We start from the raw sequence: 12,205 nt of genomic DNA on the forward strand, positions 1-12,205 counted from the left end.
TTTAAATGTACAGGTTTTTCTTGCCACTATTACACATGTTCATCACCTCATCAAGGAATTTTCTTAAAGTAAATAACTCCATGCACACCAATGATTCTTGGATGAAGAGAAATATCACTGTATTGCTAATAACACCAATTTTTTCTATATATTTTTTATATACTTTTCACCCTTGCCATGCTAGCCATGAAGCCAGACCCTATCAACTGCCATCAGTAGGGTTAACCAGATGGGCAGACATCACTCTGTCTGCATCTTTCACCATCCCAGAAATGAGAGCATTAGTTGTAATCTAGACCCCTCCCTTGGGGGCAATATGAGCACTTCTCTCTCTATGAACTTGCATCACAGCAAGGACTGCCTACATCCCACCATTCTCACCTGTGTTCCCACCAAACATGTCAACAAGGGCTACAATCACCAGCTTAAGTGGCCATGCCCACCCCACTTCCAGACAGGCTCCCTCACATTATGGACATACCACTGCACTCTAACCTTGACTCCATCATTGCAGCAGCTTGAGTGGATTAGAAATTGTTCTGATGTCTAGATTCAAAGATGGCTGCCGTTCTGTGAGCACTGCTGAACTGCAGCTCTCCATTTAACCTGAGGAAATCTAAACCCTGAGTGGATACTATAAAGATTTTAACAACAAATATTTGATAAAATAACTTCAACTACATTTTACTATCCTGTATTAAGAAAAAATGGAAAAAAGGAAGATATTTCACTGGATTACATCAGATTAGCTGGCTCTGCAGAGAGAAGTAAACAAAGGAACCGTGTGCTTTCTATACTGCAAGTTTTTGCGTTTTAACATGTCAAAAGAGGAAAAAAACATTGATATAACCACTACCAAAACAAAACTTTCGGAATTACAGTCACCAGAAAAAGATGTGATTTCTAAACGACAGAAAATTACTAAAATACAGGAACAGAAACCAGGTACTAAAACTAAACCTGAGCAAGCATTAAACATGGAAGACATCAGAAATGCTCTGCTACCCATACAAGAAGCTCTGAAGGAACTGACTTGTCAAATACAAACATGTGGAAATTCATGTACTCAGTTGCTGGAAAGAATGGATAAGACGGAAGCTCGAATTTCTGAAAATGAGGATAAACTAATTTTACTCGAAAAAAAAACTAATCTACATGATGTGGATATACAGGCTATGCAAAGCAAACTTACGGACTTAGAAGCAAGATCCAGGAGAAACAACATTATTATCAGAGGGATTCCAGAATCTATTCAGTATAATGAATTAATTCCATCCATACTACAAATATTTGCAGTACTTCTAAATGACTCTGATATGGTGAAACAAATTATTATTGAAAGAGCACACAGAGCTCTGAGAGAGTTACAAGCATCTAACTTTCCTAGACCTGTATATGTGAAAATACTTAATTATCAAGATGTAAACAGAATACTTATTACTGTAAAACAAAGTGGAGGCTATATCATGTGGAAAAATAATAAAATATCCCTGACACAGGATCTACCTATACAGGTCAGACAAGCTAGACAGTCTTTGTCTCCATACTGCAAATTTCTTATTGACAAACAAATTAAGTTTCAAATGAAATGCCGTAATATGCTTATATTTACAATGGATGGGACTAAACATGCTATTTCCACCAAAAATAAGGCAAGAAATCTGTTTCTAAAAGTTTTCAAGGCTTTACCTGCATCAGAGACTTGAATTGAACTCTCGTTGGGACTGGCATGCTGCTGAGGTCAGATCCATTGTTTACTGTGCCTCGAGGACTGGGTAATCCTTTGTTTTCGTTTGTAAAGCTTTAGGCCTTTTCCTGAGTAATAAAACTGCTTGTTTTTGCTTATCTTGATCATCTGCGCTAGTTTGCCGACATTTTATGGCTTCTATGAACTGTTTTCGACGAGGAGGAAGACAAGAAATGCCTAAAATGCTGTCGTGGGTGCAGATTTTGCTGTGACACTTCCGGGAGTCCGTCTGTAAAAGCGGTCCCCCATCATGAATATTTCACAGGGTTTCCAGGCTTGAGAAACTGAAGGGAACGGTTTTAAACACTTTTTTGCTTATTTAACATTAAAATAACACTGTTGTATGGTAAATTAAGCACATAGGCACATTTTATATACTTCCCTTATAAATGTTTATTTAGAATCTTGTAGTTATATTATTTAGAAAGGGTGCAGGGTTTAGTAATGTTTGTATAACTATACTTCTCATTATAGTCTTCCATGTACTGTGTAGAGATGATAATCTACTATATTAATTAGTTAGTAGTTTGCTTTAATATAAAACTATAATAGTGTGAATTTATAACGAGGGATATTACTAATTAGTAGTTAGCTGTATACTTATTTTAGTATAGGGTTATATTCTAGCACGTTTTTTTTTTTTCTTTTTTTTTCTCTAGGTTATATTCGTAGTAAAATGATAACTCTGTTTACACATTAAGTCTTTTTTATATGTTATTTCTTTTTCTTTTTGCATGCAGTTTATGTATAGATAGCTAATCCAATTATTAAAACTTTCTTTTTTCGTTTTATTTTTTTATATGTACTGTAATATTATATTTTCAATATTGATTTGCTTAAATAATAGTTAACCAAGGAGCTGTAGATCATGACAGTGCTTGTTAGGGAATGTTTAGTTTAGGCTTTGTCGTAGTTAAGTTAGATTATATAGGTCTTAACTGTGGAACATGTTTGAAATTTTATAATATGGTGTTTTTATATTTGTTTCTTCTCTCTAACCTTTTGTTATTCCATGTTATACAAGACCTATACATGTCCTGGTCCGGGGTTATAGTGAGTAAGCACTGGTGTAGGACGGGATATAAGGGCTGCTTCCAGACTATGTATGGTTTTGAATTGACTTTATTTTTCTTTTATGTTTTCTCTCCGAAACCTTCATTGTACAGCCAACCAACCTTGGAAATGTGGGAATTAGACTCATGGAACGTTAAAGGGCTCCAGAACTTAAAGAAGAGGAAATTATTGTTACATGTTTTATTGCAGGCTAAGGCATGGTTTATTTTACTTCAAGAAACGCATTTAATGAATGATCAATGGGTTGATATTAAAAAAAAGAAGTGGAACAGAGAAGTAGTAGCATCAGAAGGCAAGTCAAATAGTGCTGGGGTAGCTATTATTAAAGATCAATACAAGGAAAAAATTTTGGATTCTAACACAGATAAAGATGGGGGATGGTGCTACGTTACTCTTGCATCTACCCTATTTGATAAACCTATTTTACTTTTAAATATTTATGCACCCTGTAATGATCAACAAATATTTATAACATCATTGTACTCAATTCTAACACAATTTGATAGATATTATGTAATTATTGGAGGTGATTGGAATGCTTACCAAAATCCGAAGTTGGATAGATCTTGCCCACAAAGAGCATTTAATAAGCAGGCTGCATTAGCACTGAATGATATTAAAGAGGATTTTCAACTTTATGACCCTTTTCATTATTTGAACAATGTTAATAGCACAAATAATTTTACATTTTATTCCCCATGTCATAAAATGTGGTCCAGAATAGATTTCTTTCTGATTTCAAGAACATTGATTAATCTAGAACCTATAGTTGTTATAAATGCATGTTATCTCTCAGATCACTCGAAAATCTCGTTGAGTTTTGCTAAGGAGGTAAAGGATACCTTGCGACAAAGAGGTTATAATTGGTCGCTTAACCCAAATTTGCTGAATAAGGAAGAAATACAAGAAATTACAAATTACCTTAAAGATTTATTGGCTGGCCTAAAGAAACAATATACCCCCGGATATTGAATGGGTGAAAGTTAAAACACAAATAAGAGGGATCCTTTTGCAAAAAGCTTCTTATTATAAAAAAAATACTAAACAGGGATATAAAAAATTTAGAAACAAAAATTAAACTACGTGATCAAGAACCGATTCGGAATTTTAATGAACAAACAGAGAAGGAACTGCTTAAATGTCAAAAGGATCTCTTCTTAATTCAAAATAGTAGATTAACATTTCAAGAATATAAGACGCTGGTGAGGTATGCTAATCATGTTCAAACACCATTGAGAGCGTTAGCTAGGATCATTAATCAATCGAAAACAACAGTGCAGATTTTGGAAATACAGTTTAATAATATTATATATTCTAAAACAGAGGATATCATTAATATTTTTGAGGGAATATATACTAGTATTTATGATGGGCAAAAGGATATGTCCTCGCACAGAATTTATGAAAACTTTTTACAATCAATTAAGTTTCCAAAAATAGGAGAGGATATTCAAAATTACTTGGTCAAACCGATATCTGAAGAAGAAGTAGTATATAAAATCCAACATATGAAATCACATAAATCACCTGGTCCTGATGGGTTGACAGTGGAGTTTTATAAAAGGTTTGCAGATACTTTTGGTAAAATACTTTCAGTTGTATTTAACTACATAATTAGGAATAAAATTAGTGATCCTCATCTTAACGCTTCAAAAACTATTTTTATACATAAAGCCAATTCAGATCTCCAAAACCCAATTCAGATCCCCAAAACCCTGATAATTATAGACCGATATCATTAATAAATGTAGATATGAAAATTCTAACCTTTATTATAGCATCTAGACTGAAGAAAATCATGACTCATATAATATCCAAAGAACAGGCTGGATTTATGGCAGGTAGACAAACCAGTGACAATACACTTACATTACATACTATGATAACACATGCTAAACAAAATAATCTTAATGTTTATGCCCTTATAATTGATGCACAGAAGGCCTTTCATAGGGTTGATACAAATTTTTTGTTTGATCTTTTACCTTATTTTAATATTTCCCATGAGTTTGTGCAAATGTTACAAATATTATATAGTAATCCCTATACTACACTGTATATTAATAAAAGTTTCTCTAAAAGAATACAGATTAAGACTGGAACACGCCAGGGCTGCCCTTTTTCCCCTTTATTATTTAATCTTTATCTTTAACCTTTGTTCTTATATATTAAGCAGAATGTCTATCATAATGTCCCAATAATTTATGGAACCAAAATATTAATGGCAGCTTTTGCTGATGATCTTAACATTTATTGTGCATCTCCAATATCAGATACTGAAAAATTATTGAAGGCTGTTAATGACTTTTCAGAAGTCTCTAACTATAAAATTAACTTGAAAAAAAAAACAATATCTTCCCTTTAAAACACCTAAACCTTTTCCGCTATTACCTTTGGTTGGGCAGGTAACATTTAAAGAAAATATTAAATAGTTAGGTATTGAATTTTCTACAGATAATCAAGACTTCTACAATAATAATATCAAAACAATTTGGGACCAAATAATTTCTGATTTTGGGAGGTGGAAAAATTTACGACTGCCAGTATTAGCAAAAGTTTCAATTGTTAAAATGAATGTATTACCACGGCTATTATATATTTTCAGGTCAGCCCAACTAAAACTTTCAAAGACATTTTTTAAACAAATTCATAAAGAATTGGCTAAATTCATTTGGGAACAAAAAAAAAACAGGATTTCTTATGATAAATTAATGACCCCAAAAAAGAGGACTGGAGTTGCCTAATTTTGAAATGTATTATTTAATCGTAAACTCTAATAGAATTCTAAGAATTGCCAGCTATGATATCACTAGTACTAAGTGGACACCAACTTGGGTGATCTTGAATTATTCAAAGTTGAATATTAATCCAAAAGCAATACCTTTTTTAGGTAAAAATACTTTGAAATATGGGATTATTGAACACATTAAAATGGACATAATTTCTTTACAAGACTTATTTCAAGCATTATTAGATCTGGTTCAGTATATGATGGTTTTTCAACCCTTTCATAGGAATCCTAATTTAAAATTGAATAATCAATTAATTGATCTTAAAAAGTTTCCATTAATAGGTGATTTAACTTTGACTGATATATATATATATATATAAATATCTTGAATTTTCGGCCAACCAAATAAGACAAGAATTTAACCTACCTAAAAATTATCTTGTTATTATAAGACAAATTAGAGAACTTGCTATAAGTTAGTTTAAAAATTTTAAACCTGAAGATGAGACTGAATAAATGCTCCAATTTGTGGTAAGCTCTCCAACAAGATATTAAATATATAACAACAAATTAAAGAATTTAGATTTCATGATAAAGTTTTGTTATCAAACTATTGGGAAGAGAAAATCCTATTGACAGACAAAAGTATTATGTTAAAAGCAATTGACTTGACTATCAAATCTACTTCTCTTCAAAAATTGATATGTACCCAGATGATGATATGGGATAATGCACATTATACACGCCTTACCCTGCATAAATTTAACTCTAAAAACTCTCCAACCTGTCCATATTGTAAGAATCAACCGGCTGATCTTCATATGTTCTGGAGCTGCAAATGCATATGCAAGCTTTGGAATTCCCTTAAGATTCAACTTCAGAAGATGGGTTACCAAAGCACAACGTTGTCATGGAAATTTATGATTTTGCATATTCCCCCGAAAGAACTCCCTAGATCACAAAGTATTATATTTATTAATTTTTTTTTTATTAATGAAGCTTTATATAGCCACGAATTGGTTAGACCCATCTAAAACATCATGGGAAAACTTTAGAGTTTTGGCAACAAGGCATATATTAGCTCATAAAGTACTTTTAAATCCACATAATAAAAATATTAATAATCCAAAAATTTGGGAACAGATATTTATTATACTAGCATAATACTTTTAACTTGAAGGTATTAACAATTATTTATATGTTTGGAGAGAATTTTGTAATCAAACTGTCTATTACTTGAAATGTTATTAATTACTCTTTGTTTTTCTTCTATTATTAATGTTTCACATGGAAGCATTCTTGTAAATATTGTATATTTGTTTGGCGTTATGGTTAATGATATTAGTAGTTTTTTTTTTAATTTTGTTCTTGTTTTTAATGTATGAAAAGAATATAATAATAAAGATTTATTATGGGAAAAAAAAAGAAATTGTTCTAATGTCTAACATGGGTACAATATTTCCTGCCTGTGCCATTAAACTCCCGAGCCACTAATCAATGTTGGGTCACTGAGCCACTAATCAATGTTGGGTCACCTACATTGTAGTCATAGTTTTTCCCCTCTATGCTACCAGCACATGCTACATAAAGGAAAGACTGAGCAGGGGAATATATGGTGAAACCAATCTGACGGAGACCCTAACAGAGCTGTCCAGGTTTTAAGATAAGGCATTTTTTAACTGGCTATCAAGTAACTGACTCCTCTATATAAGCTGATTCACATGTACTCTATGCAAAACCTTTAAAGGCTGTATGCCATTGTTGTTTAGTCTTGAATGAACTTACGTGTGTGTGTGTTAAATATCCATTTTCTTTATCACTGAAGTCTAGGGGGTGATCTAGCATCTTTACTTCAAAGAACTATTGCAAAAAGCAACTAAAATACTAGAGTGGCAAAGTGTTCTGGATTCCTTAAATAAGACTTTGTTCACATTCATTAAAACAAAATAAAGATTTTGCAATATCTATTTCTAGTCAGCTAAATTTGTGGTCATAGTCATTCAGTTGTATGTCTTGTTTATTATTAGTCTTGTTCTGGTGTTGGAGTGTTGCTAAGGGCCCTACAGAGTTACCCTTTACAGTTTCTTGCACACCTTACTGTATGTCGATTGCTAGTTCGATGAACAAGCAAATATATTTGAATATAAACCACACCTTTTTTGTGCTTGACTTTTTCTACTTACAGGAAATTGTTTCAACTGTCACACAGAACAGAAATATATATCCCATTTTGGACTTCAACCCTTTACTTTCTTTATGAAGACAACTAGACAACCTCTGTTAGCAGTACCAGGCTATAGAAATTAATCTCTGTAGGTCTACATTTTAATGAATGTGACATTCAAGAGTAAGATTTACAAAATTTTCAGAAATTAAAAATCTAAAAAGTTACCAACAGACAGAAAAAAAAGCTGAACAGTTAGTCAGCATCAAACACAGCAGAGAAAACAGTTCTAACAGTAGTAGATATCAGACTGCAGTACAAGTTACAGGCTGAAATCTTGAATAAAAAGATCAGTGTTGAAATTGTCTTGAAAAATAGATCCAACAGATGCATTAAGATATGTGGCTTAAAAGAAGACACTGATGGAATTAGTATAATTGATTTTTTGACAACACTGATTCCAAAGACTGTCTCATGGATTATCTTTTGGTAAAGGAGGTATACACAGTTAGGTCATCCATTTCCAGCTTCAACTTCACACTATCCAGTGTATATCAGTTATATTTGTATCACACTAATTCATATACCAAGACAAGCTGCTAGCATCGACTACCTTGTCTCAGCCCCTATTCAAATCCAAGGTCAAACTGTCAAATGGGACATACATATTTTCCTTGAGATGCTTAAAAAAGCGTAATATTGCATCTTCCTCAAAGTACTTATTGCTGTGTAGACTCAATTGTGCAGAGAGAAGGAACCCTTCTAATACCTAGGAAACTGGAGTTCAATTAGTAGGCACAGCTCTTGAGGAGCAAACAAAGACAGGAAGAGGAATAAATGGGCTATGATAGCTCATCTCTTGTCTGATGAGGGACAGGGATCGGTGTCAGTGAAAAGTGTAGCCACTGAACTGTTGCAGTTCTGGACAGCATAATGTAGGCTGTTAGAGGATGGAGGGGGGGGGGGTTACAAACCGGAGGAGATGGCTGGCACATTCCCAGAGGCAGTACATTGTCTTGTAGTGCTTCATTGTACACTATTTGAGGATGGGGTCCAATATAGGCACGTCATCACAGAAGGTGGGGAAACTCACCTCTCATGGTCAGTCAACCTGAGACTAAGCTTGGAACCCAGCAAAGGAGGTTAGGGAGAAAAAGTCCATCAGCTTGCACTGTGACCCTCTCTTTCCCCAATCAACTCAACCCACTCCTCTGGTAGATGAAGGAGAATGAGTTTATCAATTGGGTGACCAGTGAAGTAGCGACAGTTATCAGTAGGGATGCACAGTAATGCAAAAAAAAAAAAAAAAAGTACTTAATGCTAAAAATAATAAAAATTATTCCTCTAATCAGGAACCAAACTGATATTTCCGAAAAAAAAAAACTCTACATCAACTACAGTAAACAAATTTTCTGCAAGAAACTAAACCTACAGACTAGCAAACATCAAAATCCAAAGTGATTCACAATAATGAATCATAGCTCAAAAAATAAATAAACTTTAGGAAATTGATATAAATATTTATACTTTCTCAGATTTTTTCTGTTTCCGTAGCAAAATTCCATCAAGAATGCAACCTAACTGAATGTTCAACCAGATGAGAATGTTTTGCAATTTTCCTTTTCATTTCAGTGGGTAGATAAGGTTTCATATTAGCACATATGCAAGATCAAAGCATGATCTTTTCTTGCTACTCATGTCATTACTTTAGTCAAAGTTTAAGTACCACATGCAATATTATCTTTCACAAACCAAATTACTTTAATTCAGGAATCAGCTAGAATGCTGTAAAGACCAAGAATGAAATAATGTCCTTGCCTTCCTCCATTCTTACTTACTCCCTTCACTGCATCTCCCACTGACATTAATAGGTTCATAGGTTCAAACATGATTACTAGGCTAACAGCCCAAAAGCCTTTACAAGCCTAGCCATGTTTATCCCAAGTCTCACAATTTACTAATAGCTAGGTCAGCCAAGTTCACAGAAATATGAGCCTATGCTATGTTTTCTAATACCAATTGCTTCAGTCCATGAGGGACAAGGGTGCCGCCCCAGGATTAAATTTATGAATACCCATCCACTGATCTAGGCTGCACTTTAAGCGATTTAGGGAAGGGCCTTGCTTTACACAAATTGGAAGCTTGTTACAGAAGAGGTAGCCTCGAGACATGCATCTCTCTCTCTCTCTCTCTCTCTCTCCAACATGATTCACTCATGTCAGAGGCTAGGTTAATGTCCTTGGAGCAAGTTACCCTTGTGTAGCTAGATTTACGAATGTGCAGCATTTCCACTGGGGCTGGGTCAGACACGGCCTTGTAAGCCAGACACAGATTGCCCCTAAGTAGTCTGTATGAGACAGAACACAGTGACAGGGACTTCAGTCTTTCCACATAATATTTATGTTTTTCACCCTGTATCTTCCACTGTATCATCCAAGTGAGAAAGCTCTGGGGTTGCTCCAGCCTTTGCAGAAGCCTGGTGAGGTACATGTGAAAGGGTACATTGTACTGTATTTGTCCGATGATGGCAGAGTACAATGGAATTAATGTTTTGTGATCTGGAGGCCATGCCCTTACTTATGAGTTGTGCCACATAGACTTCCTCACCACAGTGGACACATGGAGGTCAAAGTTCAGATTACAGTCAATATGTGCACCCAGATCAAGTACCACTGGGTCCACTATTAGGAGGTACCATCTATATTATAATTAGCTGGGGTACTTGCTTTCCCAAAGGGCATAATTATGCATCTTTTGCATTTAATATCAACTCATGAATATACCAATTGTTTATCTGCATTAGTCCTTTCTGCAGTATACCAGTGTCTTTTGCAAATTTAATGATTGCCCCAATTTTGCAGTCATCTGTGAACTTAGACAGCCAAAGGCCGTCTACATTTTCATTGACTTCTGAGAAATATATTCCAACCAGGGGAGGGCCTAGCAGAGCTGTGTGGTATGCCAGTGGTGACTGGCCTCTTGCTAGAGGAGGATTTACTTACTTTGTTGAATATTTAAACACTACAGAATTTAGAGTTTTTGGAATTTATTTAGAACTACAATAGGGGATGTAGCTAATTATTTGGATGTTTGTTTGAGCAAGGATTATTGTAAGAGTATGTTGGTTAGTAATATTTACAGAAAACCTACGTACTCTAACAGCCTTTTACATTTTGATAGTAATTGTCCTCAAACAAAAAAGGGGCATAGTTAAGGGGTCAATATATTAGGTGGGCCTATATGATATCTGATGACCTGTTATTGGTTGAAGAGTTTAATAAATTGGAAACTATTTTTATTGCTAGGGGATACCCAAAGTCTTTAATTTGTGAAGTATACCAAGAGGGGTTACACAAGAGGGAGAGTGGTGAGGTGTTTCCCTCTTTTAAGTACTTCTCAAACCTAGGTGCAAGTGGATTGTGTTACAGCTGGAACTGGGAAATATTCTTGTTCTTTCTTTACCACTTTTACCAGAGAGCATGACCTTATAACTGGTATATTGAGAAAGTACTGGGAAGTTTTTTTCTTGTTTTGAGAGAACCTGTCGGGTTATTGTATCAAGACCAGTTATTGTATACAGGAGGGGTAGATCCTTTAAAAATTTACTTGGGGGAAGGAAGATTGTCAGGTTTCTACTAAAAGGAAGAGGGGCACCTTTAAATGCAATTTCTGTGGACAATGTAGATATATTCTAGTGGGTGACAAAGTTCAAGTTAACGGGATCAACATTTATGCCTCTTTTCATTGCAACTGTAACTCCAGGGGAGTGATATATTTGGCGAGGTGCCAACAGTGTCAAAGCTTTTATGTGGGAAAGACCCAGCATAAACTTAGAGAAAGGATTTATGAGCATATGGAATGCATTAGGAAGGATACAAATAACTCCCTATTTAAACACATACAGAGAATATAAAAAGTTTACACACCCCTGTTAAAATGCCAGGCTTTTGTGATATAAGAAACCACAATAAATCCTTTCAAAACTTTTCCCACCTTTAATGTGACCTATAACATGTACAAGTCAATTGAAAAACTATAAAAAATAAAAAAGTACAATATACTGGTTGCATAAGTGTGCACACCCTTAAACTAATAATTCATTGTGTGTACTTTTTGATTTAAATACAGCATTCAGTCTTCTTGAGTAGGAGTCTATCAGCATGGCACATCTTGACTTGGCAATATCTGCACACTATTCCTTGTAAAAGTGCTACAAATCTGTCAGATTGCAAAGGCATCTTGCACAGCCCTCTTCAGATCACCCTCAGATTTTCTATTGCATTTAGGTCTGGGCTCTGGCTGGGCCATTCCAAAACTTTAATTTTCTTCTGGTGAAGCTATTCTTTTGTTGATTTGGATGTATGCTTAGGGTCATTGTCATGTTGAAAGGTGAAATTCCTCTTCATTTTCAACTTTCTAGCCGACGCCTGAAGATTTTGGGCCAGAAGTGACTGGTATTTGGAACTGTTCATAATTCCCTCCACCTTGA

At 34.6% G+C, this 12,205-nt stretch overlaps 1 protein-coding gene across 1 annotated transcript in view; it reads right to left on the reverse strand.

Annotated features, from left to right (window-relative positions):
- Positions 1-12,205, reverse strand: part of PHF24 (PHD finger protein 24) — a 1,962,240-nt gene that overhangs the window by 1,894,184 nt on the left and 55,851 nt on the right. The gene's annotated exons all lie outside the window — the stretch shown is intronic.

This window comes from Protopterus annectens, chromosome 1.part1 (genome assembly GCF_019279795.1).
Source record: "Protopterus annectens isolate FY-2018-M chromosome 1.part1, PAN1.0, whole genome shotgun sequence".
NCBI lineage: Eukaryota > Metazoa > Chordata > Ceratodontiformes > Protopteridae > Protopterus > Protopterus annectens.